The following is a 27205-nucleotide window of genomic DNA, read 5'->3' as shown; positions in this document are numbered from 1 at the left end:
TACTCTAAGAGGGAAAATACTTGGCTCTCTCCTCCATAATTTTTGATGGAACCTGTTTATTGCCTTGTGGTCATTCCATTGGCGGTCATTTGATGCTTTGGACTGCCGAATGAGGCCCCATTTGGGCTGTGTCTCTGGACACCAGTAGAAACATTTGGAAAGTTTAAAGAAAACTCAGACAACCAGTTGCACTTGGGGAAAAATATAACTAGATTCTGTCTCTCACCTCATATCAAAATCCTGGATGAGTTAAAGATTTAAACAAGAAGAAAATATGAATCAACATTTAAAACATAGTTTGGGGGATATGGACACCTCTAAACATGTTACTGAAGGCAGAAACACAAAGACAATTACGTAAGAGTTAAAAAATCTTCAGCACAGACGCCCTCCCCCAAACTCCTAAAGAAAATCTTGAGAAACCACAACCTTATAGAGTTATTTGCTGACAAATGGTTAATTCGTTAAAAAATTTTTCTCTTTACCCGTTTTGGGGAGAGAACATTTAAATTCTACTTTCTTAGCATATTTCAATTACACAATACAGTGTTATCACTACAGTCCCCATCAGACATTAGTTCCTCAGAACTTTCTCATCTTATAACTGAAATTTTGTACCCTTTTAGCAATCTCTCCTATTTCCCCCATTCCCAGCCCCTGGCAACTATTTTCTACTCTCTGTTTCTATGAGTTTGACTTTTTTTTTTTTTTTTAAGATTTCACATATGAATGATACCATGCAGAATCTTTCTTTCTCTGTCTGGTTTATATCACCTAGCGTAATGTCCTGCAGTTTCATCCATGTTGTTGCAAATGACAAGATTTCTGTATTTTTTAAGGTTAAATAATATTCCATACACACACACACACACACACATATATACATATATACATATATATAACATTTTCTTGGTCCATTCATCTGTTGATGGACACTTTGTTTCCATACCTTAGTGACTGTGAATAATGCTGCAATGAACATGGGAGTACAGCTCTCTCTTCAAGATAATGATTTTGTTTCCTTGGGATATAGACCCAGAAGTGGGATTGCTGGGTCATATGGTAGTTCTATTTTAATGTCTTGAGGAACCTCCATGCTGTGTTCCCATAGCGGCTGCACCAGTTTGCATTCTCAACGGCAGCACACAGGGGTTCCTTTTTCTCCACATCCTAGCCAGCATTTGTTATCTTGTCCTTTTGAAAATAGCCATTCTAACCGGGGTAAGGTGATAGCTCATTGCGGTTTTGATTTGCATTTCCTTGATGATTAGTGATGTTGAGCAGGTTTAATTTCTTTAATATATAAAACTAAACATCAAAGGGAAAAAACACCATTGAAAAATGTGTAGAAACTATGTAGAGGTGTATATTTAAGGATGCTGGCAGAAAAAAATGAATGAAGGATATAAGCAGATGACTCACACAATAAGTTCAACGAGTCAACAAATATTTGAAGAACATGTTCAATCTTATTAGTAATTAAAAAAAAAAAACCCACAAGACAATCCTGAGATACCATGTTCTGCCTGTCAAATTGGAAAAGATAAAAAAGAATGATGGTAAGCGTGTGGTCGACTGCTGGTGAGGCAGCATGGCTACATTTATCCAAAGTTCCAAATTCAACAGTTCTACTTCTAGAAATTAAGATTCACACAGTATTTGGAGAGTTTCCTCCATTTTCATTACCACTAGGATGGGGAGCCTGTACCAAGGATGAGAGAGTGTTTTGAGTAGCAAGACATTGGAGACCTTCTCCATGTTCATCACGGGTGTTGCTTAAGCCCATCAACACTCTAGGTTGCCAAATGCCCAGTAGTTTAACCAACTACCTACCAGCGTGTTGACTAAACTGACATGAATTCAGTCCAAATGATGCCTTGTGGGGAGGGGTGTAGGGGTGTATGCCTTGTTTCTATTCCATCAGGTATTCATGCCAGGGACACCACTGTTGCTTCTGTGTTGAATTGGAGTCAAAGCATATGAAACACTTTCTACATTAAAGGGTTAACTATATTTATGATCACCCACTGCTGGATTGTTAAAGGCCTAATGCACCAGGTGTAAATGTGCCTTTCTTCCAGCCTCCTCCGGTGTCAGGACTTTGTAGAAAATACTATCTTCTACTTCAGCGAGCACCCACTGCACACACATGTAAGCTAGACTTCAGTCCTGGAGGGAACACCAGTATCAAAAAGCTTGGAGAATAACATTCCTGCTTGAGGCAATCTAATTAAACTTCTGTCAACTCGAAGTGGCCCCCAATGGACAGATCAAACCTATTTTTAGGTTCCAAGTGTTATAAGAAGAAATATTTAATTAGAATGGGGGATGTTTAAAATAGCTTTCTCTCTTAGCATCGGTGCCTGCTGGCTTGTTTTTCCTGATGTCATTAATCACTAGCGAACGGATGTCAGAATTCACAGCTATAGCTCCCGTCAAAATCTGCCTTCTTTGGGTAGTTTGTCCCATAATTCAAAATGCCATGTCTCTCCAGGATTTGACACTTTCCTGCAGGCCAATGGCACTGAGAGCTTTAGACAATTGAATTTTGAGCTTTTCTTCAGAATAAGAGCCCCAGGCAGGGTATTTCTCCCATGAAGCTCTATGGTTCTTGGCATCAGTGGAGAGATGGTCGTGTTCAGACTGAGGAGTAGAGAATGTTCCGTGGTCCTGGGACCAAGAAGGGCTTGATGATGCCTCGGGACCTACGTGAAGAACTGAGCTATATAGAAAGTGATGGAAGGGAGATAATTCGAGCTCCTTTAGGGTTCAAATCTAATTTTTAGTATTCCTTTATAATTTTTCTGGATCAACAAGTTTTTTAGAAATGGGAGAGAACTAGATTTACTTTGCCAATAACTGTGCTATCTAGAAAGTTATACAGATAAGACTTTATTTTTTAAAAAACACAGGAGTACTTAGTAAATGGCAGGCATTGTTCTCAGTGCTTTATGTGTTTTAAACTCACCTAGTCACCACAACAGCCCTTTGAGGTAGTAGTATTATTATTCCCATTTCACAGATGAGGAAACTGAGGTGCAGAAAGGATAAATAACTTTCCCCAAGCCACTCCCTAGTGGGTGGCAGAACCAGGATTCCAACATAGTCAGTCCGGCTCTGGAGTTGGGTGCTTAGCCATGTCTTCCATTTTATTACTTTATGATTAATAAGGACATTCTTTCTTTATTCCCAATAGATTTTAAGTGGTGCATATCTCCTAGAACTTCACCTGCTGGCTTCCTACAAATTATTGCCCTTCTCCCAAACTCAAAAGCTGTTAGAAAGTCATTATTTGTGAGAGGACAAGGTACTTTTACATGGCACTTGTGGGAGTATAAATTAAATCGGTTTGACCCTTTAGTCCAATGTCTCTACTTCTAGAAATGGATCTAAGGAAATAATCTAAGATGTATATAGAGAAATCTGTTTAAAGTGAACAGACACTTGTTTCTAGTATCATCAGAACCTAGAACAGTTTCTGGCACATAGCGGGCATTTGGCAAAGAATTATTAAGTGACCAAACTGCAAATTACAAGCAAATGAAAAACAAAGATACAAACAAAACCTCAAGGTGCACCCAGAGGATGAAATAATTTTATCTCTCTGACGGTCTTCTATACAGACATTAGAAATCACGTTTGTAGAAGGAATTTCATTAATCGCAGCTTTTACACAACCTAGTAAGTGAATAAATCAAGCACTGAAAGATTAGGGACATTATTTTCTTGGGTTCCTATAGTACAACAACCACTCTTAGCCGGAAAATGGTGTGTTTATAGATTTTTCCCAATTAATAAATCGTTTATTCACTGTAAGAGGTATGTTTAAAATTATTCACATTTTACATTTTATTGTTTTAATGTGTATTTATAGTTTTAAACAATCTGTTGGATTCATTTCAAAACATCACTAGTAGTTACCTGCTGGGCAAGTTGTGAATGGCTGTTATTCTATCCTTTGGATTTGGAATGTGTCTCCCCTTTTCTACAATAAATATATGTACTTTTGTAATCAGAAGAAATAAATGTTTAGAATTTTACCTTCCATGGGGTCAAAAGGAAGGAACAAAGATAACTAAGGACAGAAGAAAAGTGGCGATAGGAAAAATGCCTAAAAGTTCATAGTGGTTGTATTTACCTGGGGGGGATTAAGATTAGCATTTCACTTCTTTTAATTGATATAGGCTTTCCAATTGTATAATAATGAACATATATTATTTAAACAATATAACATTTATTTTTTTAATGGAGAAAGTAGAGTCTGGGTGGGGGAGTTTTAAAATTGGCTGCAGCGTCTGCCACTGGTTAGGGAGTTTCACTTTGGTCTCCACACATGACACTCGCCTCTCCTACCCGCCCCCCCGGCCTTATGATCCTGGCCATCTTGCTGACCAGTTGGGGACTACCGTGCCTCCAGGATTCTGGCATCTGGTAGATGTTCACATGTTTGTTTAATGACTAAACTAAATAGCTGTGGAGTAAATTGTTAACTTAATATTTTAAAATGTGTTCTGTTTGCTTTGTGAGGCGCAGTCTTCTTACCACGTCCCTCACCTCTAATAATCCCGCGTCTCCAGGGTGGGATATCCACTTCCCGGTGCACTTCAGGTTGTTGTGCGTTATGTCCTCTTCATACACCGAGGGGATCGGGAGCATCAGCGGTCCCTGTTCAGAGAGAAGGCTTTGAACCACCTGGAGGATGGAGAACTTGCCTGGGAGAACCCTACCTTCTGAGGGTGTTGAGCCACCTACGCTGGAATGTTTGGTGGCGGGGTTGGGGGTGACAGTTAAGGCTGAAGAATAGTCACAAAGCTCAGAATGGCCACTGGGGGTCAGTCTTATGCATGGGAGGTACGATGGTCCCCAGCCCCCCTCCTCCCCCAGTATCTTCCCAGCTCACAAACTGGTCACTGAGATTCTGCCACAAGAGATACACCTTTCTGGTTTAAGATTTCTGCCAGCGCTAATATTTAAATACTGTCAAACATTTACACTTCAATGTGACTGAAGGTTCTGAAAGCACATTGGGTAGGAAAGTATTGGGGATGGCCTATTGCCTCTTCTTTGTCAGGTTTTGCGTTAGGAGCTTTATAGAGTAACCACAGAATTTATCCTCCAAAGTGGAATGCTTCTGAGAGTGAAAAGAGATGCTCATTTGAGGGATGGGGTGCCAGGGCAACAGGCGAAAAGTGGGAGTGTCTTGCACAACAGGTTTGCATGGTCTCCTCATGTATGGATATATCATGTTTGTAGCAATGAGAAATTATCCTGCCCATTTAGACGAGGGAACTAAGGTTCAGGGAAGTCAAGAAACATGTCCAACGTCCTTGGTTTCAAAGTCTGTGCTCTTTTATCCCCTTAAGGCTCAAGGTCAGTGGGCTCCTGGAAATCAACAGGAAAGGGATGTCACTGCGGGGAGAGCGGGAGAGGACTTGAACAGGATAAGACGAGGAACGACCCAATGGTACTTTGTTAGCTTGGTGATTGCTGCCAGGACCAGCTCTGGACGCAGTCTGGAAGGTATGTGCGGTAAGGCTCATCGTTGAAAAAGTCCCCTGACCCTTTGCTGCTCTGCCTCAAAGGTGCCTCATCATCAGGTGTCAGGCCACCTGTCCCGGAACTGTGTGTCCCTCTCTTGTGCTGTGCATGTGGCCTGCCAGGAGGCCAGAACTCTGCTTCCTTTGTGTTATGTTCCCTCCATGCGGTTGCCTTTCTGTCTCTCAGGTCAAGGGTACGAGTGCAAGGGTCTCTAACGCAGCTTGCATGAGAGTCTAGGATCTCTCTCATGTTGTCAGGTTTTGAAAATTTCCCTGGACTTTGCCTTATGAACGAGGGAAAGAGAGGAACTTATTTCATGTCCTGGAAAGTCTTCTGTCACAGACAGCCAAGGAGGGTTTGAGGCACCCATGTTTCATTGCAGGGTCTGGGATTCCAGGGGAGGAACAAGGGTACTTAGCATTTATCTCATACATTAGGAAAGGCGTTTCTCTGAGAGGGGAACACACTTCCTCCCATGGCATGTAAGTAACCACCTCCCTACATTTCCATGCTAGGGCTCCATCCCAAGTATGGAGAACCGACCAACAAAACCATGTTCACCTGGTGGAACTCCTTCCACAAGTACTGAGGCTGATGCTTCTCAACTCCCTTTTTTTCACGTCTATTCACATATCTTTGGTCTTCATGTCTTGGCCTCCTCCCTAAGAAGTGGTCATCAGAGCTGAGCCTGAACTCTCACCTGGAGACTTTGGGATGCCCCAAGGAGATATTATGACAAGAAGAGACCACCCTGCCACTCACCACCAAAGAGACCGTCATTATGACCCAAGAGCTCCTGACTGCACTGAACCAGACAGCAGCTCCCCGTGTACCTTTTGAGAAAGTTCAAAGCCCTCACAGATACCTCTGTTCTTTTTCTAGGGCTCCCTCCTCAAGGTCACCTCTAGATCTGAGCTCCTTGTTCTTTTGAATTTATTTTGTAAACTGTACTGTCTCACCGTGCTGCATTTTCTCATTATCCCACTCTGTTCTAGGTCAAACCAGGAGTTCACCCATTTCCACCAAAAAACAAAACCAAAACAAAACCCAATTCTAGGTTCTGGGAAAGTGGTAGTGGATGCATCTTTTTTAATCTTTCCAAATTCCTCCATACAAAAAGGACAGCTGGATAGCAAAGCCATAAACCAACGGTCAACATTTACCAAACATCTCAACTGCCTCTCCCAAGCCAAGGTAGTCCTACAAACCCCCAAATGGAAGGAATGAGGATAAACCATCAAGAACCACAAGACTCCCAGGGATCAGCGTCTATGTAGCAGAAACAGAGGGTAGCAACAGGGCCTCTGATGGGCTTGAGAACAGGAGAGCCTGAAAATATCCCACTGGCGACACGGTTGACCAATTCAGAAATGGTAGTTGAACCTGGGGGAGGGCTCGTGCTCACTAATCACAGGTGAGGGCCAGAGCCCCCTAGTAATGTTAAGAGGGGCAGGAACAGCCTAGCCCCTGTGAACTCCAGAAACTGATATACTCAAAAACATCAGTGGCCCCTTAGTGTTTAGAGTGCTAATCCTAGACTTTTTTTTTTTTTTTTAGCTTGACATTCAAACCCTTTGATAGCTTCACCCTAGTGTGCCTTTCCAGTATAATTTCCAACCAGATCTTTTGATTCGCCCTCTATGCCAACTACTCTGTTCTCAGGGGTTCCATTTGCCTTCTCCAATTCCTCGGGTCTTGCATTTCACTCAGCCCTCATGCTATGGCTCGGGTGAATTCTGGATAACATCACTGAAATGTGCAGGCTCAAGACACAGTTGGTGTCTCTCGGTTAACTTTTGGCACAAAATTTTTATAAATACAAATTCCTTTTGGAAGAGAATACTGCTTCTGCCAGACAAAGTTTACTTAGTTCCACAAACAACAGTAGGACACTTATCACTGTAGCTCTTGTTATAACACACGTCTCCCTTGACTTTCTCCTACTTTAAAATAATTTAATCATGTTCTTATTAAAAAATCCATCCCATATTTGGGAAAAGACTAAAAGGCATTTGCTTGATTTCTGAAATAATGATAGGGCATTTCCGTTTGCCCAGGGAGTACCAGCCAAGGTCAAGGTCCACATAAGGTGTGGACCATCACCAGTTCTGAAGATTCCCGGGGGGAAAATGAATGCCCATGTAGGAGGCTTGAGACAGTAAACTTGATGTCCTCCTGGTGACTCTGGCTTTGCCCTGACCCATGGCCCCATGGGATGTGAACAGAACTGCCCTTGTTGAGAGAAGGCATGGATGCAACATTTTCCATTTCTTTCACCAAACATAAGTGTATGATGGGAGGAAGATTTTGATATGCGGAATCCCACCACGTCCTCAGTCAGAGACACAGATGTACCATATGATTTTGAGCGTGGCACCCAGGATTTGGGTCTAGTTCAAGCACGCAGCTCATAAAAGCCCAGACAATAAAAAGTGAAGATGTAAAAGATAAAAGGGTTGCTTTCAGATGCCATAAAATATTGTTTAAAACCCTTCTTAACCATAGCGTTCTAACCTTTACATTTCCATTTTTATGCATGGAAAAAAGGACTGTTCGGTATTTGTACTAACCGAGCCTCAGGAAATGAACATCTTCTGGCCATTAAAAGCAGGTTCTACTAGTTCAGTAATGGCATCTGAATCACTCTCTTTGCGATCCTGGGCTTTGCCGTCACGCATTGGAATGCGTTCATTTCCTTGCGCTCAGGACCTTGCTAATGCTTTAATTCCTGTAGGTAAATCCTGTGGGAAAAAGTAATACTGCATCTGAAACGTCTGACAAAAATACACGCAAGTTTTTTTTTTTAATAACAAGAGATTTGTTGTAGCTGTTTTAAGATAGCAACCATTGTGGAGACCTCTTGAGTACAATTATGGTTAGACTTGAAATATTTAAATGGTTAGACCTTTAAATATTTAGCTAATGCTATTTTCTAGGTATCATTTAAACTAATAGCAAAATAATAATGATAAAAAATCATAGCTTATTATATCATGCATTTTCTATGGATTAAGTCCTGTGCTTTTTAAATCTTCCCAACATGTCTGGGGCAGGTACTGATCGTTAGCTCCATTTTATAGGTAAGGAAAGTGAGACTTAGAGGTAAAATTAACTTGCCTGAGGTCAGACAGTGCCAGAATTTTATTCCAAATCTGTCTGGCTCAGAAGCCCAATTTCTTAATCACTTTTGATGTACTGTATTTTGCCCACTTGAAATTTTTATAAAATGCAAAACACAATTCCTTAAAACCAGAAACTGTGTTTAAAACATAAAACCATCTCCGTTTTGACTCTGAAGTTGGGCAACCACACTGTTCCCTATGTCAAGGCATTGTAGTCACAATAACTAGTTTAATTGCCTGGGTTTTAGATTTTTCATTGGCAAAATTAAGACATTGAGCCAAAAACACCTTTTCCTTCTGACGTTCAGTCATTTGTCTGTTCAGCTAATGTTGATTTGGATTTCTACTATAAGGAAAGACCGGGTGATCTAATCATAATAATGGACTAATGAGGTATGATCCCTAAGTGGAAAGAGCTCAGTTTAATGGAAGAGAAGAATTCACCAACGAACCATCAGAATCCAATGTAGTCTGTGTGTAAAAGGTATGTGTGCATGTGTGTGTGTAAACATACATATAAACACACACAATCATACGTATACATATGTATGCACAGACACACACACACACACACACACACACACACCTATGGGAACAGAGTAGAGGCAGGGACTTAGAAATTGGGTGTTTCACACAAGTGTGACAATAATTCCATGAGGAGAAGGGGCTGAGTCTGTTTTTAGTCCACCGGTGTCTTGGGCCTGGCACATCGGTACATACTTGTTGAATGATGGCATGAATGAAAATGAGACATAATCTGCGTTGTAAAGGATTCATGGAGGCTCACCAGGTGGAGAAGAGGGGGTAGGACACACAGGCCAGGCGGCAGGAACAGCATGTACAAAAGTAAGGAGCACATACAGTTTCATGGTGGGTTGAGCGAGGCCTTGGAAGCTTGGCCCCAGCAGGAGGGTGCATGTGGGGTAGCAGCAGAAAACAAGGTTACAAAAGGTAAATTTTGGCCAGGTTCACGGTGGGTCCAAAGCCATGGGTTTGGGTGAGGTGTGACTCTGCAGAGCTCTTTCAGTGGGGAGAACCTGTAGCTCTGGATGCCTTACTTATTCACAGCTATTGGACCCAAAGTAATGTAATATGACTACTTAGCAAATAAAAGGGTAACAGTGGAAACTCCACTAGGAAAAGATATTGTGGGTGGGCTCCCATTTTCAGGGGAAAAAAAGATATCACCAACTTAAATCAGAGGAGCAGTAAGAATTATTAACATTAAACAATAGGTAGTCAGATTGAACCTGAGTATAGGAACCTGTTTGGAGGCAGGAAGTTCTTGTGCCTGTAAAGGTCTGTCCGTCCACTAGGAGAACCGAGAGTAAGAGTAAAAGTAAGGCATCCTTGGAAATGTGATTTTTCAGCCCCACCCATTAAGAGGTAGGAGCCTATTTCCACATTCCCTGTATTGGGCTGGCTTTATAAATTGTATTGAAATAGTAGTGAGGGAGGCCAATTCTGAGCCCAGGCCTCAAGAGACCGCGCTTGCTTCCATTCACTCTCTTGTAACACTGCTGCCAACGTGTGAACAAGCCTGGGCTGGCCTGCGGGTTGTCACCCCAAACCGAAAGCCAGCCAATCTCTAGAGGCATGGCTGAGGCCATCCTACACCAGCCAGCCCAGCCAGCTCACAAGCTGCACATGAACAAGCTTAGCTGAGTCCAGCCTCACTCAGCAGAACTGTCCAGGCAGCCAGAAGACTCATGAGCAAGAATAGATGGTAGTTGTTTTAAGGTAAAAACAAAGGGACGAAGGGAGGGAGGGAGGGAGGAAGGAAGGAAGGAAGGAAGGAAGGAAGGAGGGAAAGAAGGGAGAGAGGGAAGGAGGGAGGGAGCAAATGTGATAGAAAAGGGTGATGATGAGTTGCCTAGCATCTAGCTCTTACTATGGGTTAAGTCCTGGGTTACCCACTTTACATACCTTATTTCACTTAATTAGTTCTTGGTTATATCACATTTGTTCATAAATGCATCAAATCTCTCTTCAAAGGAGAGTCTGATTCCAAAAACTTCCAACTTGATTTACCAAGCTGCATGCCAGAAGGATTTTATTCAAAGCTTTTGGAATCAGACAAATCTGGGTTTCAATTCCAATTCTCTCTTGCCCTCTGTATAACCTGAGGTAATGTATTTAACACAAACCCCAGTGTCAATTTCTGCATCTGAACAAGTGAGATTAAATAATACTTACGGGGAGACCTTCAAGATGGCGGAAGAGTAAGACGCGGAGATCACCTTCCTTCCCACAAATACATCAGAAATACATCTACACGTGGAACAACTCCTACAGAACACGTACTGAATGATGGCGGAAGACCTCAGACCCCCCAAAAGGCAAGAAACTCCCCACGTACCTGGGTAGGGCAAAAGAAAAAACAGAGACAAAAAAATAGAGACGGGACCTGCAAGAGTGGGAGGGAGCTGTGAAGGAGAAAAGGTTTCCACACGCTAGAAAGCCCCTTCGCGGGCGGAGACTGTGGGTGGCGGAGCGGGGAAGCTTCGGAGCCACGGAGGAGAGCACAGAAACAGGGGTGCGGAGGGCAAAGCGGAGAGATTCCCGCACAGAGGATTGGTGCCGACCAGCACTCACCAGGCCGAGAGGCTTGTCTGCTCACCCGCTGGGGCGGGCGGGGCTGGGAGCTGAGGCTTGGGCTTCGGTCGGAGCGCAGGGAGAGGACTGGGGTTGGCTGCGTGAACACAGTCTGCGGGGGGTTAGTGCACCACTAACTTAGGGAGTCCGGGGAAAAGTCTTGACCTGCCGAAGAGGCAAGAGACCATTGTTTCGGAGTGTGCGAGGAGAGGGGATTCAGAGCACAGCCTAAACGAGCTCCAGAGACAGGCACGAGCCGCGGCTATCAGCGCGGACCCCAGAGACGGGCATGAGACGCTAAGGCTGCTGCTGCCGCCACCAAGAAGCCTGTGTGCGAGCACAGGTCACTATCCACACCTCCCCTCCCGGGAGCCTGTGCAGCCCACCACTGCCAGGGTCCCGTGATTCAGGGACAACTTCCCTGGGAGAACGCACGGCGCGCCTCAGGCTGGTGCAATGTCATGCCAGCCTCTGCTGCCGGAGGCTCACCCCGCATCCGTAACCCTCCCTCCCCCGCGGCCTGAGTGAGCCAGAGCCCCCGAATCAGCTGCTTCTTTAACCCTGTCCTGTCTGAGCGAAGAACAGACGCCCTCAGGCGACCTACACGCAGAGGTGGGTCCAAATCCAAAGCTGAACCAGGGGAGCTGTGCGAACAAAGAAGAGAAAAGGAAATCTCTCCCAGCAGCTTCAGGAGCAGCAGATTAAATCTCCACAATCAACTTGATGTACCCTGCATCTGTGGGATACCTGAATAGACAGTGAATCATCCCAAATTGAGGCAGTGGACTTTGGGAGCAATGATATATATATATTTTTTTCCTTTTTCTCTTTTTGTGAGTGTGTATGTGTATGCTTCTTTATGTGATTTTGTCTGTATAGCTTTGCTTTTACCATTTGTCCTATGGTTCTGTCTGTCCGTATTTTTTTTTTTTAGTATAGTTTTTAGCACTTGTTATCATTGGTGAATCTATTTTTTGGTTTCATTGCTCTCTTTAGTTCTCTTTCTTTTTTTATTACTTTTTAATTTCTTTTATTTTTAATAATTATTTTTTATTTTAATAACATTATTTTTATTCCTTCTTTCTTTTTTTTCTCCCTTTTCTTCTGAGCTGTGTGGCTGACAGGGTCTTGGTGCTCTGGCCGGTTATCAGGCCTGTGCCTCTGAGGTGGGAGAGGAGAGCTTGGGACATTGGTCCTCCAGAGACCTCCTGGCTCCATGTAATATCAAATGGAGAAAGCGCTCCCAGAGATCTCCATCTCAATGCTAACACCCCAGTCCACACAATGACCAGCAAGCTACAGTGCTGGACACCCTATGCCAAACAACTAGCAAGACAGGAACACAAACCCACCCATTAGCAGAGAGGCTGCCTAAAATCATAATAAGGTCACAGACACCCCAACACACACCACCGGACATGGTCCTGCCCACCAGAAAGACAAGATCCAGCCTCATCCACCAGAACACAGGCACTACTCCCCTCCACCAGGAAGCCTACACAACCCACTGGGGGCAGACATCAAAAACAACGAGAACTATGAACCTGCAGCCTGAAAAAAGGAGACCCCAAGCACAGTAAGTTAAGCAAAAGGAGAAGACAGAAAAAAACACAGCAGATGAAGGAGCAAGGCAGAAACCCCCAGACCAAACAAATGAAGAGGAAATAGGCAGGCTACCTGAAAAAGAATTCAGAATAATGATAGTAAAGATGATCCAAAATCTTGGAAATAGAATGGAGAAAATACAAGAAATGTCTACCAAGGACGTAGAAAAACTAAGGAGCAAACAAACAATGATGAAAAACACAATAAATGAAATTAAAAATTCTGTAGAAGAAATCAATAGCAGAATAACTGAGGCAGAAGAACGGATAAGTGACCTGGAAGATAAAATAGTGGAAATAACTACTGCAGAGCAGAATAAAGAAAAAAGAATGCAAAGAATTGAGGACAGTCTCAGAGACTTCTGGGACAACATTAAATGCACCAAAATTCGAATTATAGGGGTCCCAGAAGAAGAAGAGAAAAAGAAAGGGACTGAGAAAATATTTGAAGAGATTATAGTTGAAAACTTCCCTAATGTGGGAAAGGAAATAGTTAATCAAGTCCAGGAAGCACAGAGAGTCCCATACAGGATAAACCCAAGGAGAAAAACGCCAAGACACATATTAATCAAAAATTAAATACGAAGAAAAAATATTAAAAGCAGCAAAGGAAGAACAACAAATAACATACAAGGGAATCCCCATAAGGTTAACAGCTGATCCTTCAGCAGAAACTCTGCAAGCCAGAAGGGAGTGGCAGGACATATTTAAAGTGATGAAAGGGAAGAACTTACAACCAAGATTACTCTACCCAGCAAGGATCTCATTCAGATTCAATGAAGAAATTAAAACCTTTACAGACAAGCAAAAGCTAAGAGTATTCAGCACCACCAAACTAGCTTTACAACAAATGCTAAAGGAGCTTCTCTAGGCAAGAAACACAAGAGAAGGAAAAGACCTACAATAACAAACCCAAAACAATTAAGAAAATGGGAATAGGAACATACATAACGATTATTACCTTAAATGCAAATGGATTAAATGTTCCAACCAAAAGACACAAACTAGCTGAATGCATACAAAAATCAGACCTGTATATATGCTATCTACAAGAAACCCACTTCAGACCAAGGGACACATACAGACTGAAAGTGAGGCGATGGAAAAAGATATTCCATGTAAATGTAAACCAAAGAAAGCTGGAGTAGCAATTCTCAGATCAGATAAAATAGACCTTAAAATAAAGACTATTACAAGAGACAAAGAAGGACAGTACATAATAATCAAGGGATCAATCCAAGAAGAATACATAACCATTGTAAATATTTATGCACCCAACATAGGAGCACCTCAATACATAAGGCAAATGCTAAACAGCCATAAAAGGGGAAATCGACAGTAACACATTCATAGTAGGGGACTTTCACACCCCACTTTCACCAATGGACAGATCAACCAAAATGAAAATAAATAAGGAAACACAAGCTTTAAATGACAAAGTAAACAAGATGGACTTAATTGACATTTGTAAGATATTCCATCCAAAAACAACAGAATACACCTTCTTCTCAAGTGCTGGTGGAACATTCTCCAGGAGAAATCATATCTTGGGTCACAAATCAAGCCTTAGTAAGTTTAAGAAAATTTAAATCGTATCAGGTATCTTTTCCAACCACAATGTTATGAGACTAGATATCAATTACAGGAAAAAAACTAAAATATACAAACACATGGAGGCTAAACAATATGATACTAAATAACCAAGAGACCACTGAAGAAATCAAAGAGGAAATCAAAAGAATACCTAGAAACAAATGACAATGAAAACATGATGGCCCAAAGCATATGGGATGCAGCAAAAGCACTTCTAAGAGGGAAGTTTATAGCAATACAATCCTACCTCAAGAAACAAGAAAAATCTCAAATAAACAACCTAACTTTACACCTAAAGCAATTAGAGAGAGAAGAACAAAAACACCCCAAAGTTAGCAGAAGGAAAGAAATCATAAAGATCAGATCAGAAAAAAATGACAATAGAAATAAATGAAAAAGATATGAAGGAAATGATAGCAAAGATCAATAAAATTGAAAGCCGGTTATTTGAGAAGATAAACAAAATTGATAAACCACTAGCCAGACTCAACACAAAGAAAAGGGAGAAGACTCACATCAACAGAATTAGAAGTGAAAATGGAGAAGTAACAACTGACACTTCAGAAATACAAAGGATCATGAGAGATTACTACAAGCAACTATATGCCAATAAAATGGACAACCTGTAAGAAATGGACAAATTCTTAGAAAAGCACAACCTTCTAAGACTGAACCAGGAAGAAATAGAAAATATGAACAGACCAATCACAAGCACTGAAATTGAAACTGTGATTAAAAATCTTCCAACAGACAAAAGTCCAGGAACAGATGGATTCACAGGCAAATTCTATCAAACATTTAGAGAAGAGCTAACACCTATCCTTCTCAAACTCTTCCAAAATATAGCAGAGGGAGGAACACTCCTAAACTCATTCCACGAGGCCACGATTACCATGATACCAAAACTAAAGATGTCACAAAAAAAGAAAACTACAGGCCAATATCACTGATGAACATAGATGCAAAAATCCTCAACAGAATACTAGCAAACAGAATCCAACAGCACAGTAAAAGGATCATAAACCATAATCAAGTGGGGTTTACCCTAGGAATGCAAGGATTCTTCAATATACACAAATCAATGTGGTACACCATACTAAGAAATTGAAGGATAAAAACCATATGATCATCTCAATAGATGCAGAAAAAGCTTTCGACAAAATTCAACACACAGTTATGATAAAAAACCCTCCAGAAAGTAGGCATAGAGGGAACTTACCTCAACATAATAAAGGCCATATATGACAAACCCACAGCCAACATCGTCCTCAATGGTGAAAAACTGAAAGCATTTCCTCTACGATCAAGAAAAATAGAAGGTTGCCCACTCTCACCACTATTATTCAACATAGTTTTGGAAGTTGTAGCCACAGAAATCAGAGAAGAAAAAGAAATAAAAGGAATCCAAATCGGAAAGAAGAAGTAAAACTGTCACTGTTTGCAGATGACATGATACTATACATAGAGAATCCTAAAGATGCTACCAGAAAACTACTAGAGCTAATCAATGAATTTGGTAAAGTAGCAGGATACAAAATTAATGCACAGAAATCTCTGGCATTCCTATACACTAATGATGAAAAATCTGAAAGTGAAATCAAGAAAACACTCCCATTTACCATTGCAACAAAAAGAATAAAATATCTAGGAATAAACCTACCTAAGGAGACACAAGACCTGTATGCAGAAAACTATAAGACACTGATGAAAGAAATTACAGATGATACCAACAGATGGAGAGACATACCATGTTCTTGGATTGGAAGAATCAGCACTGTGAAAATGACTCTACTACCCAAAGCAATCTACAGATTCAATGCAATTCCTCTCAAACTACCAATGGCATTTTTCACAGAACTAGAACAAAAAATTTTGCAATTTGTATGGAAACACAAAAGACCCCGAATAGCCAAAGCAATCTTGAGAAAGAAAAACAGAGCTGGAGGAATCACACTCCCTGACTTCAGACTGTACTACAAAGCTATAGTAATCAAGACAGTATGGTGCTGGCACAGAAAACAGAAATATAGATCAATGGAACAGGATAGAAAGCCCAGAGATAAACCCACGCACACACGGTCACCTTAACTTTCATAAAGGAGGCAAGAATATACAATGGAGAAAAGAAAGCCTCTTCAATAAGTGGTACTGGAAAAACTGGACAGAGACATGTAAAAGAAGGAAATCAGAACACTTCCTAACACCATACACAAAAATAAACTCAAAATCGATTAAAGTCCTAAATGTAAGGCCAGATACTATAGAACTCTTACGGGAAAATATAGGCAGAAAACTCTATGACATAAATCACAGCAAGATCCTTTTTGACCCACCTCCTAGAGAAATGGAAATAAAAACAAAATAAACAAATGGGATCTAATGAAACTTAAAAGCTTTTGCACAGCAAAGGAAACTACAAACAAGATGAAAGGCAACCCTCAGAATGGGAGAAAATATTTGCAAACGAAGCAATTGACAAAGAATTAATCTCCAAAATATACAAGCAGCTCATGCAGCTCAGTATCAGAAAAAAAAAAAACCCAATCCAAAAATGAACAGAAGACCTAAACAGACATTTCCCCAAAGGAGATATACAGATTGCCAACAAACACATGAAAGGATGTTCAACATCACTAATCATTAGAGAATGCAAATCAAAACTACGAGGTATCACCTCACACCAGTCAGAATGGCCATTATCAAAAAATTACAAACAATAAATGCTGGAGAGGGTGTGGAGAAAAGGGAACACTCTTGCACTGTTGGTGGGAATGTAAATTGATACAGCCACTATGGAGAACAGTATGGAGGTTCCTTAAAAAACTAAAAATAGAACTATCGTACCAGCCAGCAATCTCACTACTGGGCATGTACCCTGAGAAAACCATAATTCAAAGAGTCATGTACCACAATGTTCATTGCAGGTCTATTTACAATAGCCAGGACATGGAAGCAACCTGTGTCCATCGAGAGATGAATGGATAAAGAAGATGTGGCACATATATACAATGGAATACTACTCAGCCATAAAAAGAAACGAAACTGAGTTATGTGTAGTGACGTGGATGGACCTAGAGTCTGTCATACAGAGTGAAGTAAGTCAGAAAGAGAAAAACAAATACCTTATGCTAACGCATATATATGGAATCTAAAAAAAAAAAAAAAAAGGTTCTGAAGAACCATGGGGCAGTACAGGAATAAAGACGCAGACATAGAGAATGGACTTGAAGACATGGGGAGGGGGAAGCGTAAGCTGGGAAGAAGTGTGAGAGTGGCATTGACATATATACACTACCAAATGTAAAATAGCTAGTGGGAAGCCGCTGCATAGCACAGGGAGATCAGCTCAGTGCCCTGTGACCACCTAGAGGGGTGGGATAGGGAGGGTGGGAGGGAGACACAAGAGGGAGGATATATGGGGATATATGTATATGTATAGCTGATTCACTTTGTTATAAAGTAGAAACTAACACACCATTGTAAAGCAATTATACTCCAATAAAGATATTAAAAAAATAATAATACACCTTGGAGTACTATTCAGGCATAATTAAGAAATGGGGGGAGGGTGGAAGAATCGGATGTAAGTGGTCAAACAGTACAAAATTCCAGTTATAAGATAACTGGAATGTATACAACTGAGGATATAATGTTCGACATGATGACTACAGTTAACATTGCTGTATGGTATATTTTTAAAATGTTAAGAGAGTAGATCCTGAAAGTTCTCATCACAGGGAAAAAATTTTTTTTGGTATTTGTATGAGATGATGCATGTTAACTAAACTTACTGTGGTAATCATTTTCACAGTATAAGTCAGTCAAGTCAATATATGCTGTATACCTTAAATTTACACAGTGCTGCATGTTAATTATACCTCAATAACATGGAAAGGAAAAAATTAATACCCTCTTATTGCATGAGGATTAAATGAGTTCTTAATCCAAGTGCCTCTCATGGTGCCTGCAAGTACCAGTGACCAGCAGTGACAGTCACCTTATCATTGCTGCCTGTGAATTTGAACAAGGTATGCATTGAGGGAAAGAATATTTTATAGCAGAGGTTCTCACCCAGTTTCTAGCTTGCACCCTCATGACCTCACAACCTCGGGCGTGACACACTCACTCCGTGGGCACTTCCCGGCTTATGTTAATTTCTTGTACTTCATTTTTCTCTCAGTTAAGGTATATATCAGAGAGTGAAAGTGACATCATAGGCACAACCTTTAACTCACTCTCAACTATAAATTAAGACTGGATGATTGCAAATTTGAATAGCTTATTACCTACAAATTACTGGCAACAACGTGACATCTGTCAGGACCGAGCAGAAGTTGTGTCTCATGCATCTGCAAGTTTAATCGGAGCGCTCAGATACCCGCCCCGCTCCCCCTCCGCTCTCTGGACTGTGAGCGTCACTCAGGCAAAGGCGATGTGGGATCCTTGTGTGTTCTTGGCACACAGCTCACTGTCTGGCGCATAAGTAGTAATCAATAAGTATTTGCTGAGTGAACAACTGTACTCTCCCACCCCAAGGGAGCGACAGAGCAAAGGTTTTCCCCCCGCTCCCCCATCCCCACCCAGTAAATCAGTGAGCCCTCCAGAATTGCAAGGGAGGAATTGGACAGAATGTCAGGTCTTAAAAGATAAACAGCAGCTTCCTGTCAGCAGCTGGACTATCTTTTTGGCTTTATCAGCCCAATAAGAGTGAAAAAAAGGAGTCTTGTTACCCAAGTGGACCACTACCAATGGTCTAAAGCTAAAAGGGGAGTTAGCATCTTTTCAAGTTCATGTCTAAATTTCTCTTGAATTTGAAGTCCTGGGATCTGCTTTCCTTATTGAAAAATCTCCTGGTTAAAGAGGAGAGCAACAAGCTCTAAATGAGGTAAGTAGATAAATACATAGAATATTAGATGGTGGTGAATATTAAGCCAAAACAAAAGCAGGGAGCAGGGCTTGGCAGTATTGAGGGGAGTGCGAATTTGTGTAAGAGGCAGATTCATTAATAAAGGAAGTGGGTGAGGCGCTGAGCCAGATGTCTAGTGCAGAGTGTCCTGGACACAGGGAACAGAGGTGCCAAATCAGCAAGGAGAGCTCTGAGGTCTGGGTCAGAGTGAGCCAGGCAAGCCCAGCAGGAGATGATGTCGGGGAGGTGATGGGCTGTCAGGTCATGGGGGGCCTGGGGGGCCATGGCAAGTCTATTGGCTTTTGCTTTCCATGAGATGGGAGAGTTTTGAGCAGAGTGCTCCAGTCTGAGTTAGGCTTTGACAGAATCACTCTGGCTGCTCTGTTGACAACAAATTGAAGGAGGACAAAGGTGAAAGTGGAGAGACCTGTTAAGAGGCCAGCAGGTGAGGGATGATGGTGACTTGGAAGATGGTGAGAAGTGGATGGATTCCAGATGAATTTTGAAAGTAGAGCTGACGGCTTTGCTGGTAGCTCAGATGTGGGGCAGGACAGGGAAGCCCCTTTTGCATATCCATCCTCTCAAGGCTAGGCCTGTGATGTGTGGAGGGGTGGCATGATATCATGGGGTAAGAGATAGATGCCTAAGCATTTTCACAAATCCCGTAACCAATGGACTTGACTCAATCTTCCTTTCTGAAACCATTTCCAAGTTTGGTACTATCTGTAGCTTTCCTTGGGGTGCAGCCTTCAATCACAAAGTCACAGATGGTCAGCTGGGAGGCAACTCTGAGATCAAATAAGCCAGTGGTTCCGATGGTGTCTGGGGATCCCTGATGTTTAGCCAAGGGATTTCAGATGATACATAGTAATGGATGTTACTGCATCACATTTGGAGAAAGCAATTTCCTTTTCAGTCCTATTTCCATTATATATCGAGAAGCAATCTCAGCTTGGTGGTAAATCTTAAAGTGCTTCTTGAACACCTCTTTTTAACTACGGGAGACAAGACCTTTGGCTCAGAGCTATAGCAGGCAACAGAATCTCACTGGAATTGAACAACATGGTTTTGAATGCACTGAGTGTATTTATTTTTTTCAAAAGTATATTTACTGTGGACTCACATTCTTTTTTTTTTTTTGGACTCAAAGGACAGAAAATGGCTCTAACATTTGATTCATATAATTCCTAAGAGCATTAGGATGATTGCAGATATTTTCTTGTGTGTTCAATTTTAAAAACCCATATTTATTGAAATGTACATTCACCTACAGCAAAGCACTCATAAGTATACAGCTTGATGATTTTTCAAAAAGTGAGCACACACATGTAACCACTGCTCAGATTAAAACATACAGTATTAGAAGTATCTCAGGAGTCCCTTTCTCTGTAACTCTCTCCCCAACCCTCAACAAAGGAGAACACTATCTTTACACGGGCCTCTCACTGTTGTGGCCTCTCCCGTGGCGGAACACAGGCTCCGGACGCGCAGGCTCAGCGGCCATGGCTCACGGGCCCAGCCGCTCCGCGGCATGTGGGATCCTCCCGGACCGGAGCACGAACCCGCGTCCCCTGCATCGGCAGGCGGACTCTCAACCACTGCGCCACCAGGGAAGCCCCCAGGAGAGCACTATCTTGACTTCTAATACCTTAGATAAGCTTTGCCAGTTTTGAAATTTATGTAACTGAAATCATTCAGTATCACTTCTTTTGTGTTTGGCTTCTTTTGTGTCATACTGCATACCGGAGTTTCATCTGTGTTGTTTACGTAACACTAATTGATTCTTTTTTCTTTGCTATGTGTTAGTCCATGTATTAATACATCACAATTTACTTAGCCATTCTATTATGGATGGCCTCTGTTTCCAGTTTTTGGTTAGTAGTTCTAGGTGGCTATGAACATTCTTTTGCATATCTATGCTTTTCTATTAGGTACACAGTGTTCAGTCATTCTTGTAGGTGTGTAGTTAAATCTCATTGTGGTTTTGATTAAGATTTGCATTACTCTGGTGATTAATGGAACGGAGTATCCATTTTTTCTGTTTCTTGGTCATTTGGATATTCTGTTTTTGAAGTACCTGGTCAAGACTTTTGCCCATTTTTCTATTGAGGTGTCAGTCTTTTTTTAAAAATTGACTTGTAAGAGTTCTTTATGTATTCTGTATACAAGGTCTTTTTTAGGTAATGGCATTGTAAATGCTTTCTTTCACTCTGTGGCTTTATTTTCGATGCTGTGGTCCAACTTATCAATGTTTTTCTTTTTGGTTGGTGCTTTGTTTTGTTTTTTTGGTCTTATTTAAGAAATCTTTGCCTACCCTAAGGTTATAAAGATATTGTCTTATGTTATCTTGTACAAGAAGCTTTATTGTTTTACCTTTCAAGTTCATGTGTATACTCTGTGGGATCGATTTCAGTGTATGGTGTAAGGCAGGGATCAGAATTTGTGTTTGTTTCCCCATTGGATGCATAATTGATTCAGCATAGTAATATTTAAAGAAACATCATTTTTCCCTACTACTTTGCAGAGTCTTTTGTTGTGAATCAAGTGCCTGTATGTTTCCAGGTTCGTTTCTGGGCTTTCTAGTGTGTCCCATTGATCTACTATCTAACCTTGAGCCAATATTGCATTATTATTATTATTTATTATCATTATTATTATTTTTTGCGATACGCGGGCCTCTCACCGCTGTGGCCTCTCCCGTTGCGGAGCACAGGCTCCAGACGCGCAGGCTCAGCAGCCATGGCTCACGGGCCTAGCCGCTCTGCGGCATGTGGGATCCTCCCGGACCGGGGCACGAACCCGTGTCCCCTGCATTGGCAGGCGGACTCTCAACCACTGTGCCACCAGGGAAGCCCCAATATTACATTATTTCAGTGACTATTGATGTTGAATATCTTTTCATGTACATTACTGGCCACTTGTATATCTTCTTTGGAGAAATCTCTATGCAAATACTTTGCCCATTTTTAATTAGGTTATTTTTCTTTTTATTGTTTAGTTGTAAGAGTCCTTTATAATATTCTGAAGGCTAGATTCTTACCAGACATTTGATTTCAAATATTTTCTTCCATTCTGTAGTTTGTCTTTTCACCTTTCTGATAATGTCCTTTGATGCATAAAAATTTTTGTTTTTGATGAAGTCCAATATGTCTATTTTTTCTTTTATTGTTCGTCCTTTTGGTGTTGTATTTAAGGAACTTGCCTAATATGTGGTCATAAAGACTTACACCTATGTTTCCTTCTAAGAGTGTTATACTTTAGCTTTTACATTTTGATATTTGATCCGTTTTGAGTTGATTTCTTTATGTTGTATGAGGTATGGGTACACATTCATTCTTTTGTATATGGATATTCAGTTGTCCCAACACCAATAGCTGAAAGACTATTTTTTCCCCACTGAATGGCCTTGACACCCCTGTTGCAAATCAGTTGATTACAGTTGTATGGGTTTATTTCTGGACTTTCAATTCCATTTCATTGGTCCATATGTCTATCCTCATGCCAGTACTACACTGTTTTGATTAGTGTAGCTTTGTAATAACTTTGAAATTGGGAAGTGTGAGGCCTCCAACTTTGTTCTTCTTTTTCAAGCTTATTTTGGCTATTTGGGGTCCCTTGCATTTCCATATGGATTTTAAGATCAGCTTATCCATTTCTGCAAAAGAGACAGAATTTTGAGAAGGATTGCATTGAGTCTGTAAATCAATTTGGAGAGTATTGCAATATTAACAATATTAAATATTTTAATCCATGAACACAGATGTCTTTCCCTTTATTTAGATCTTTAATTTCTTTGAAAAATATTTTGTAGTGTTCAGTGTACAAGTTTTCTACTCCTTGGCTAAATTTACTCCTAAGCATTTAATTCTTGTTGATGTTATTATAAATGGAATTGTTTTCTTAATTTTGTTTTCTCCTTTCTGACTTCTAACTGACAGAATCGTAAGGTCATAAGTTTGTGTTGTTTTAAGCCACTAAGTTTGTGGCAATTTGTTACAGCAACAAGAGAAAACTAATACACTCTATATTACTCCAATTCTTTGATATTTGTTTTGATGTGCTTTATGGCCCAACAAAAGGTCAATTTTAGTAAATGTTCCATGTGTAGTTGAAAAAAATATGCATTCTATATTGTTAAGGCTTGAACAACATGAGTTGGAACTGCATGGGTCCACTTATATGTGGATTTTTCAATAAATATGGACTATAGTACTACACCATCCATGGTTGGTTGAATCGGCAGATGTGGAACCTTCAGTACAGAGGGTTTACTGTAAATTTATATGTGGATTTTCAACTGTGGGAGCAGGTTCTGTGCCTCAACCTCCATGTTGTTCAAGGATCAACTATATATATGTATGTATATATATGCAATCATATAAGTGTTAGACACTTAGGTTGTTTCCATATCTTGGCCATTACTCTCCACATTATTTTGTCATTGGTGTACCTATTTTAGTTCTACACATATTTTACATAGCAAAATAAATTAATATTATTTGGTGCAGTTAATATTACCCACATATTTGTACTTTCTATTGTCTTCATTCTTTTCTTCATTTCCGTGCTTCCATTTGATCTCATTTTCTTCTGCCCCAAAGAATTTTCTGCAGTATTTCTTTTAATGCATTTCTGTTGAACATGAATGCTCTCATGTTTTGTTTGTTTGAAAATGTCTTTATTTCATGTACAGTTTGAAGGATATTTTCAATAATCCTTGAGTTCTAAGTTGACAATTCTTTGCTTTCAGCACATTGAAGATGTCATTTCATTGTTCCTTGGCTTCCATCATTTTTGTTTAAAAGTCAGCTTCCATCATTTCTGTTGTTCTTTTGTTGGTAATATATTTCTTTTCTTTGGCTGATTTCAAGTTTTGTCTTTGTCTTTAAGTAGTTTCACTATGATATGCCTATTTGTGATTTTCTTTATCTTGTTTGAAACTGTAAAGATTTAAAAATCTTTAGCTTGATGTCTTTGGTAAATTTGGGAAAATTTTCAGCTATCGTCTATTCAAGTATCACATCTGCTCAATAGTCTCTTGTCTCTCCTTCAGTATCTCCAAATACATACATGTTAGAATTTTTCACCAAGTCCCATATCTTTTGGGTTTTTTTTCTGCTTTCCATTCTCAGTCTGAATATTTTCTGCTGTCATATATTCCAGTTTACAGATTCTCTTTCCTGCATTGTCTAATCTGCCAATAAACCCCATCTGGTGAATTCTTATTTTTGGTTAGTGCATATTTCAATTCCAGAGTTGCATTTTTCATTTTACAAAGATTATAGTTCTCTTGAAATTCTCCATCTTGTCACCAACTTTATTGAGCTTATCAACTGTGGATATTTTGAAGTCTGTACCTGATAACTCCAATATCTTACTCACATATGGATCTGCTTTTTTTCTTTGTTTTTAGTAATTTGTTTATGTCTCCTGGCATGCCTGATAATTTTTGGTAAATGCTGGACATACTCTGTGACAAACTGTAGAGCCAATTTGAAATTCTGGATTATGTTACCTTCTTCCAGAGAAAACTACATTTTCTTTTGCTTCTGTCAGGCCTTTTGAGTACTGGTAGGTCAACTTTTCTTATCTGGGTTTGAATGAGCTCAAAATTGGGTTTTAGTCTTTGTGAGGGTTGAGCTATTTCTGCTTTACTCTCACTTCAAATGTGTAGCCCTTTCATGGTTCCAGTTGGAAGTCTGAAGTGTTTACCAGGGCCCTTCTCTTTGGTGGACCCCAAACATAAATTTTTATCGTGAGACTGGCTGTAGACTTTTGAGCCTCTGGGTCCTATGAAGTTTACAAATCAGCAAATGCCTGGAGGAAAACAGTGCTTTAAATACTGGACTTATTTCAATGTTCTCTCCTTGTCTCCTGGCTCTTGGCTCTTGAGGTCCTAGCTGCCTTAGTATCTCCCCAATGTCTTCAAACAGAAGTTCTTTGTTTTCAGTTTTACATTTTATATATTTTATCCAGATTTTTAAGTTGTTCTTGGCAAAGGGATTGGTCTGAAGCAAACTAGTCTGTCATGGCTAAAAGCAGGAGTTCATTGTACTTATTTTTGTCATTACCTTCTATTTTAAGACCAGTGATTCTGGCTTTCCTTTTATATTAGCGAAATAATTTCCTTTCTAAATAAATGTATTTATTATGAGAAATGTACAAGTTGTAGCAAAACGCAACGAATAGTATAATGAATACTCGTGTCCCTCCCCAGCGCGTAACCATATTCAAATAAAGAAGAGTTGACTTAAATGAAAGATGTAAATAGCAATACTGATGGTGCTTGGGGATGGTAAAAATGGCGGTGATGGGGTTCAAAAAAGTTGTTTTATATAGAGAGAAATGGAAACTCACAAATGTCATTGTCTTGCCTAAAATTACACAGAATATGCATGGTAGAGCTGATATGGTGATTCAGGTCTCTTGGTGCCCAGAGTAATCCTTTATCTGCTCTAACATAGTTCCTAGGGGCACTTCTCCCTCCCTGACTGGCTCTCAGAGATTTTATTTTTGTAGTTTATTTTCCATTTTGGCCTAAATTCTTCCATGTGTATCCTAAGCCTATTTTTTTTTTTTTTTTTTTTTTTGTGTTATGTGGGCCTCTCACTGTCGTGGCCTGTCTCATTGCGGAGCACAGGCTCCGGACGTGCTGGCTCAGCGGCCATGGCTTATGGGCCTAGCCGCTCCGCGGCATGTGGGATCTTCCCGGACCGGGGCACAAACCCGTGTCCCCTGCATCGGCAGGTGGACTCTCAACCACTGCGCCACCAGGGAAGCCCCTAAGCCTATTTTTATAATTGTCTTTTAGTTATTGGATTGTTAAAAAAAAAAAAGAAAGTATGTCTAGGCCTAACCCATGAGTGTATTTCTGTGTGTGTGGGGGGGGTGTGTGTAGGTGGGTGTGTATGTATGTTTCAAATTCCCATCAGTTTTTGCTAGCAGTTTCCATATAATGTTTGAGTCCATGAAATTCAGGGTGATTGATCCTTCTAAATGTTCTGCTCCTTTTAAAACTGCATGCAAAAGAATGACCAGTTCTGTGGAATTTATTGTTACTAAATCTCCTCTCTATTTGCTTAATTGTATTATTTGCCTGGGGGATGCTGTTTAAATGTGGAGCCAAGTTAGCTAAATGAACCATGATCCTGGTGCAAGAAAATAATGATGTGTCTCTTTTGCTAAATAACAGTCTCCCCCTTCATCTCCAGATGCTTGGAACCACACCCTCATTTTTCAGAGGCAAGAGAGGGTGGTGCCAGGCTTGGTCCTGGCTATCAAGGGCATTGGCCAGGGAACGGGCAGACCACTGCAGTGGGAAGTGGAGCTTGGACCTGGAGAGTGAGCGGACACCAAGGACACTGAGTGACTGGAGACGGGATCTTCCGCCTTCCCTCTGCTCCTGGATTTAGGCCAGGTCTCAGCCCTGCCCAACCAAGCAGCTCAAAACCAAAGCTATCGGTTAGCCATTTAGTTGAGAAAATTATCAAGGTTGGACAAGGTTTGAGGCGATCATCTGTTTCCTTTTTATCTTAAAAGGTCACTGGGACTCAGTACTTAACGTTTCTATATAAGTGTTTTTTCAATCATGTCATGATAGAACCCTTCACAGACTACCTTTCTCAGCTTTTTGACCTTCCCTCTTGGGGCCCTCTGAGGTCAAATGAGAGCATGGGATGCAGCAAAGACCACTCTACTAATATTTACCAAGTGTCCACGTGTGTCAGGCACTAGTCTAGGCTCTGGGGACATGGCAGTGGACAAAATAATGAGGCCTGCCTTTGTAGAGTTGACATTCAGGGTCAGGTGGGATAAGAAAAGACAAATCAAATATATGGATGGCATTG

At 40.7% G+C, this 27205-nt stretch overlaps 1 long non-coding RNA gene across 1 annotated transcript in view; it reads right to left on the bottom strand.

The window, feature by feature from the left end:
* Positions 1–27205, bottom strand: part of LOC132432394 (uncharacterized) — a 98257-nt gene that overhangs the window by 6961 nt on the left and 64091 nt on the right. The window contains exon 2 of the long non-coding RNA XR_009520891.1: positions 4555–4665. This is a non-coding gene — a long non-coding RNA (uncharacterized lncRNA). The remainder of the gene's footprint in view (positions 1–4554; positions 4666–27205) is intronic.

Source organism: Delphinus delphis, chromosome 10, assembly GCF_949987515.2.
Source record: "Delphinus delphis chromosome 10, mDelDel1.2, whole genome shotgun sequence".
NCBI lineage: Eukaryota > Metazoa > Chordata > Mammalia > Artiodactyla > Delphinidae > Delphinus > Delphinus delphis.
Note: the sequence above shows the minus strand (reverse complement) of the source record. Positions and strands in the feature narration are given on the sequence as shown.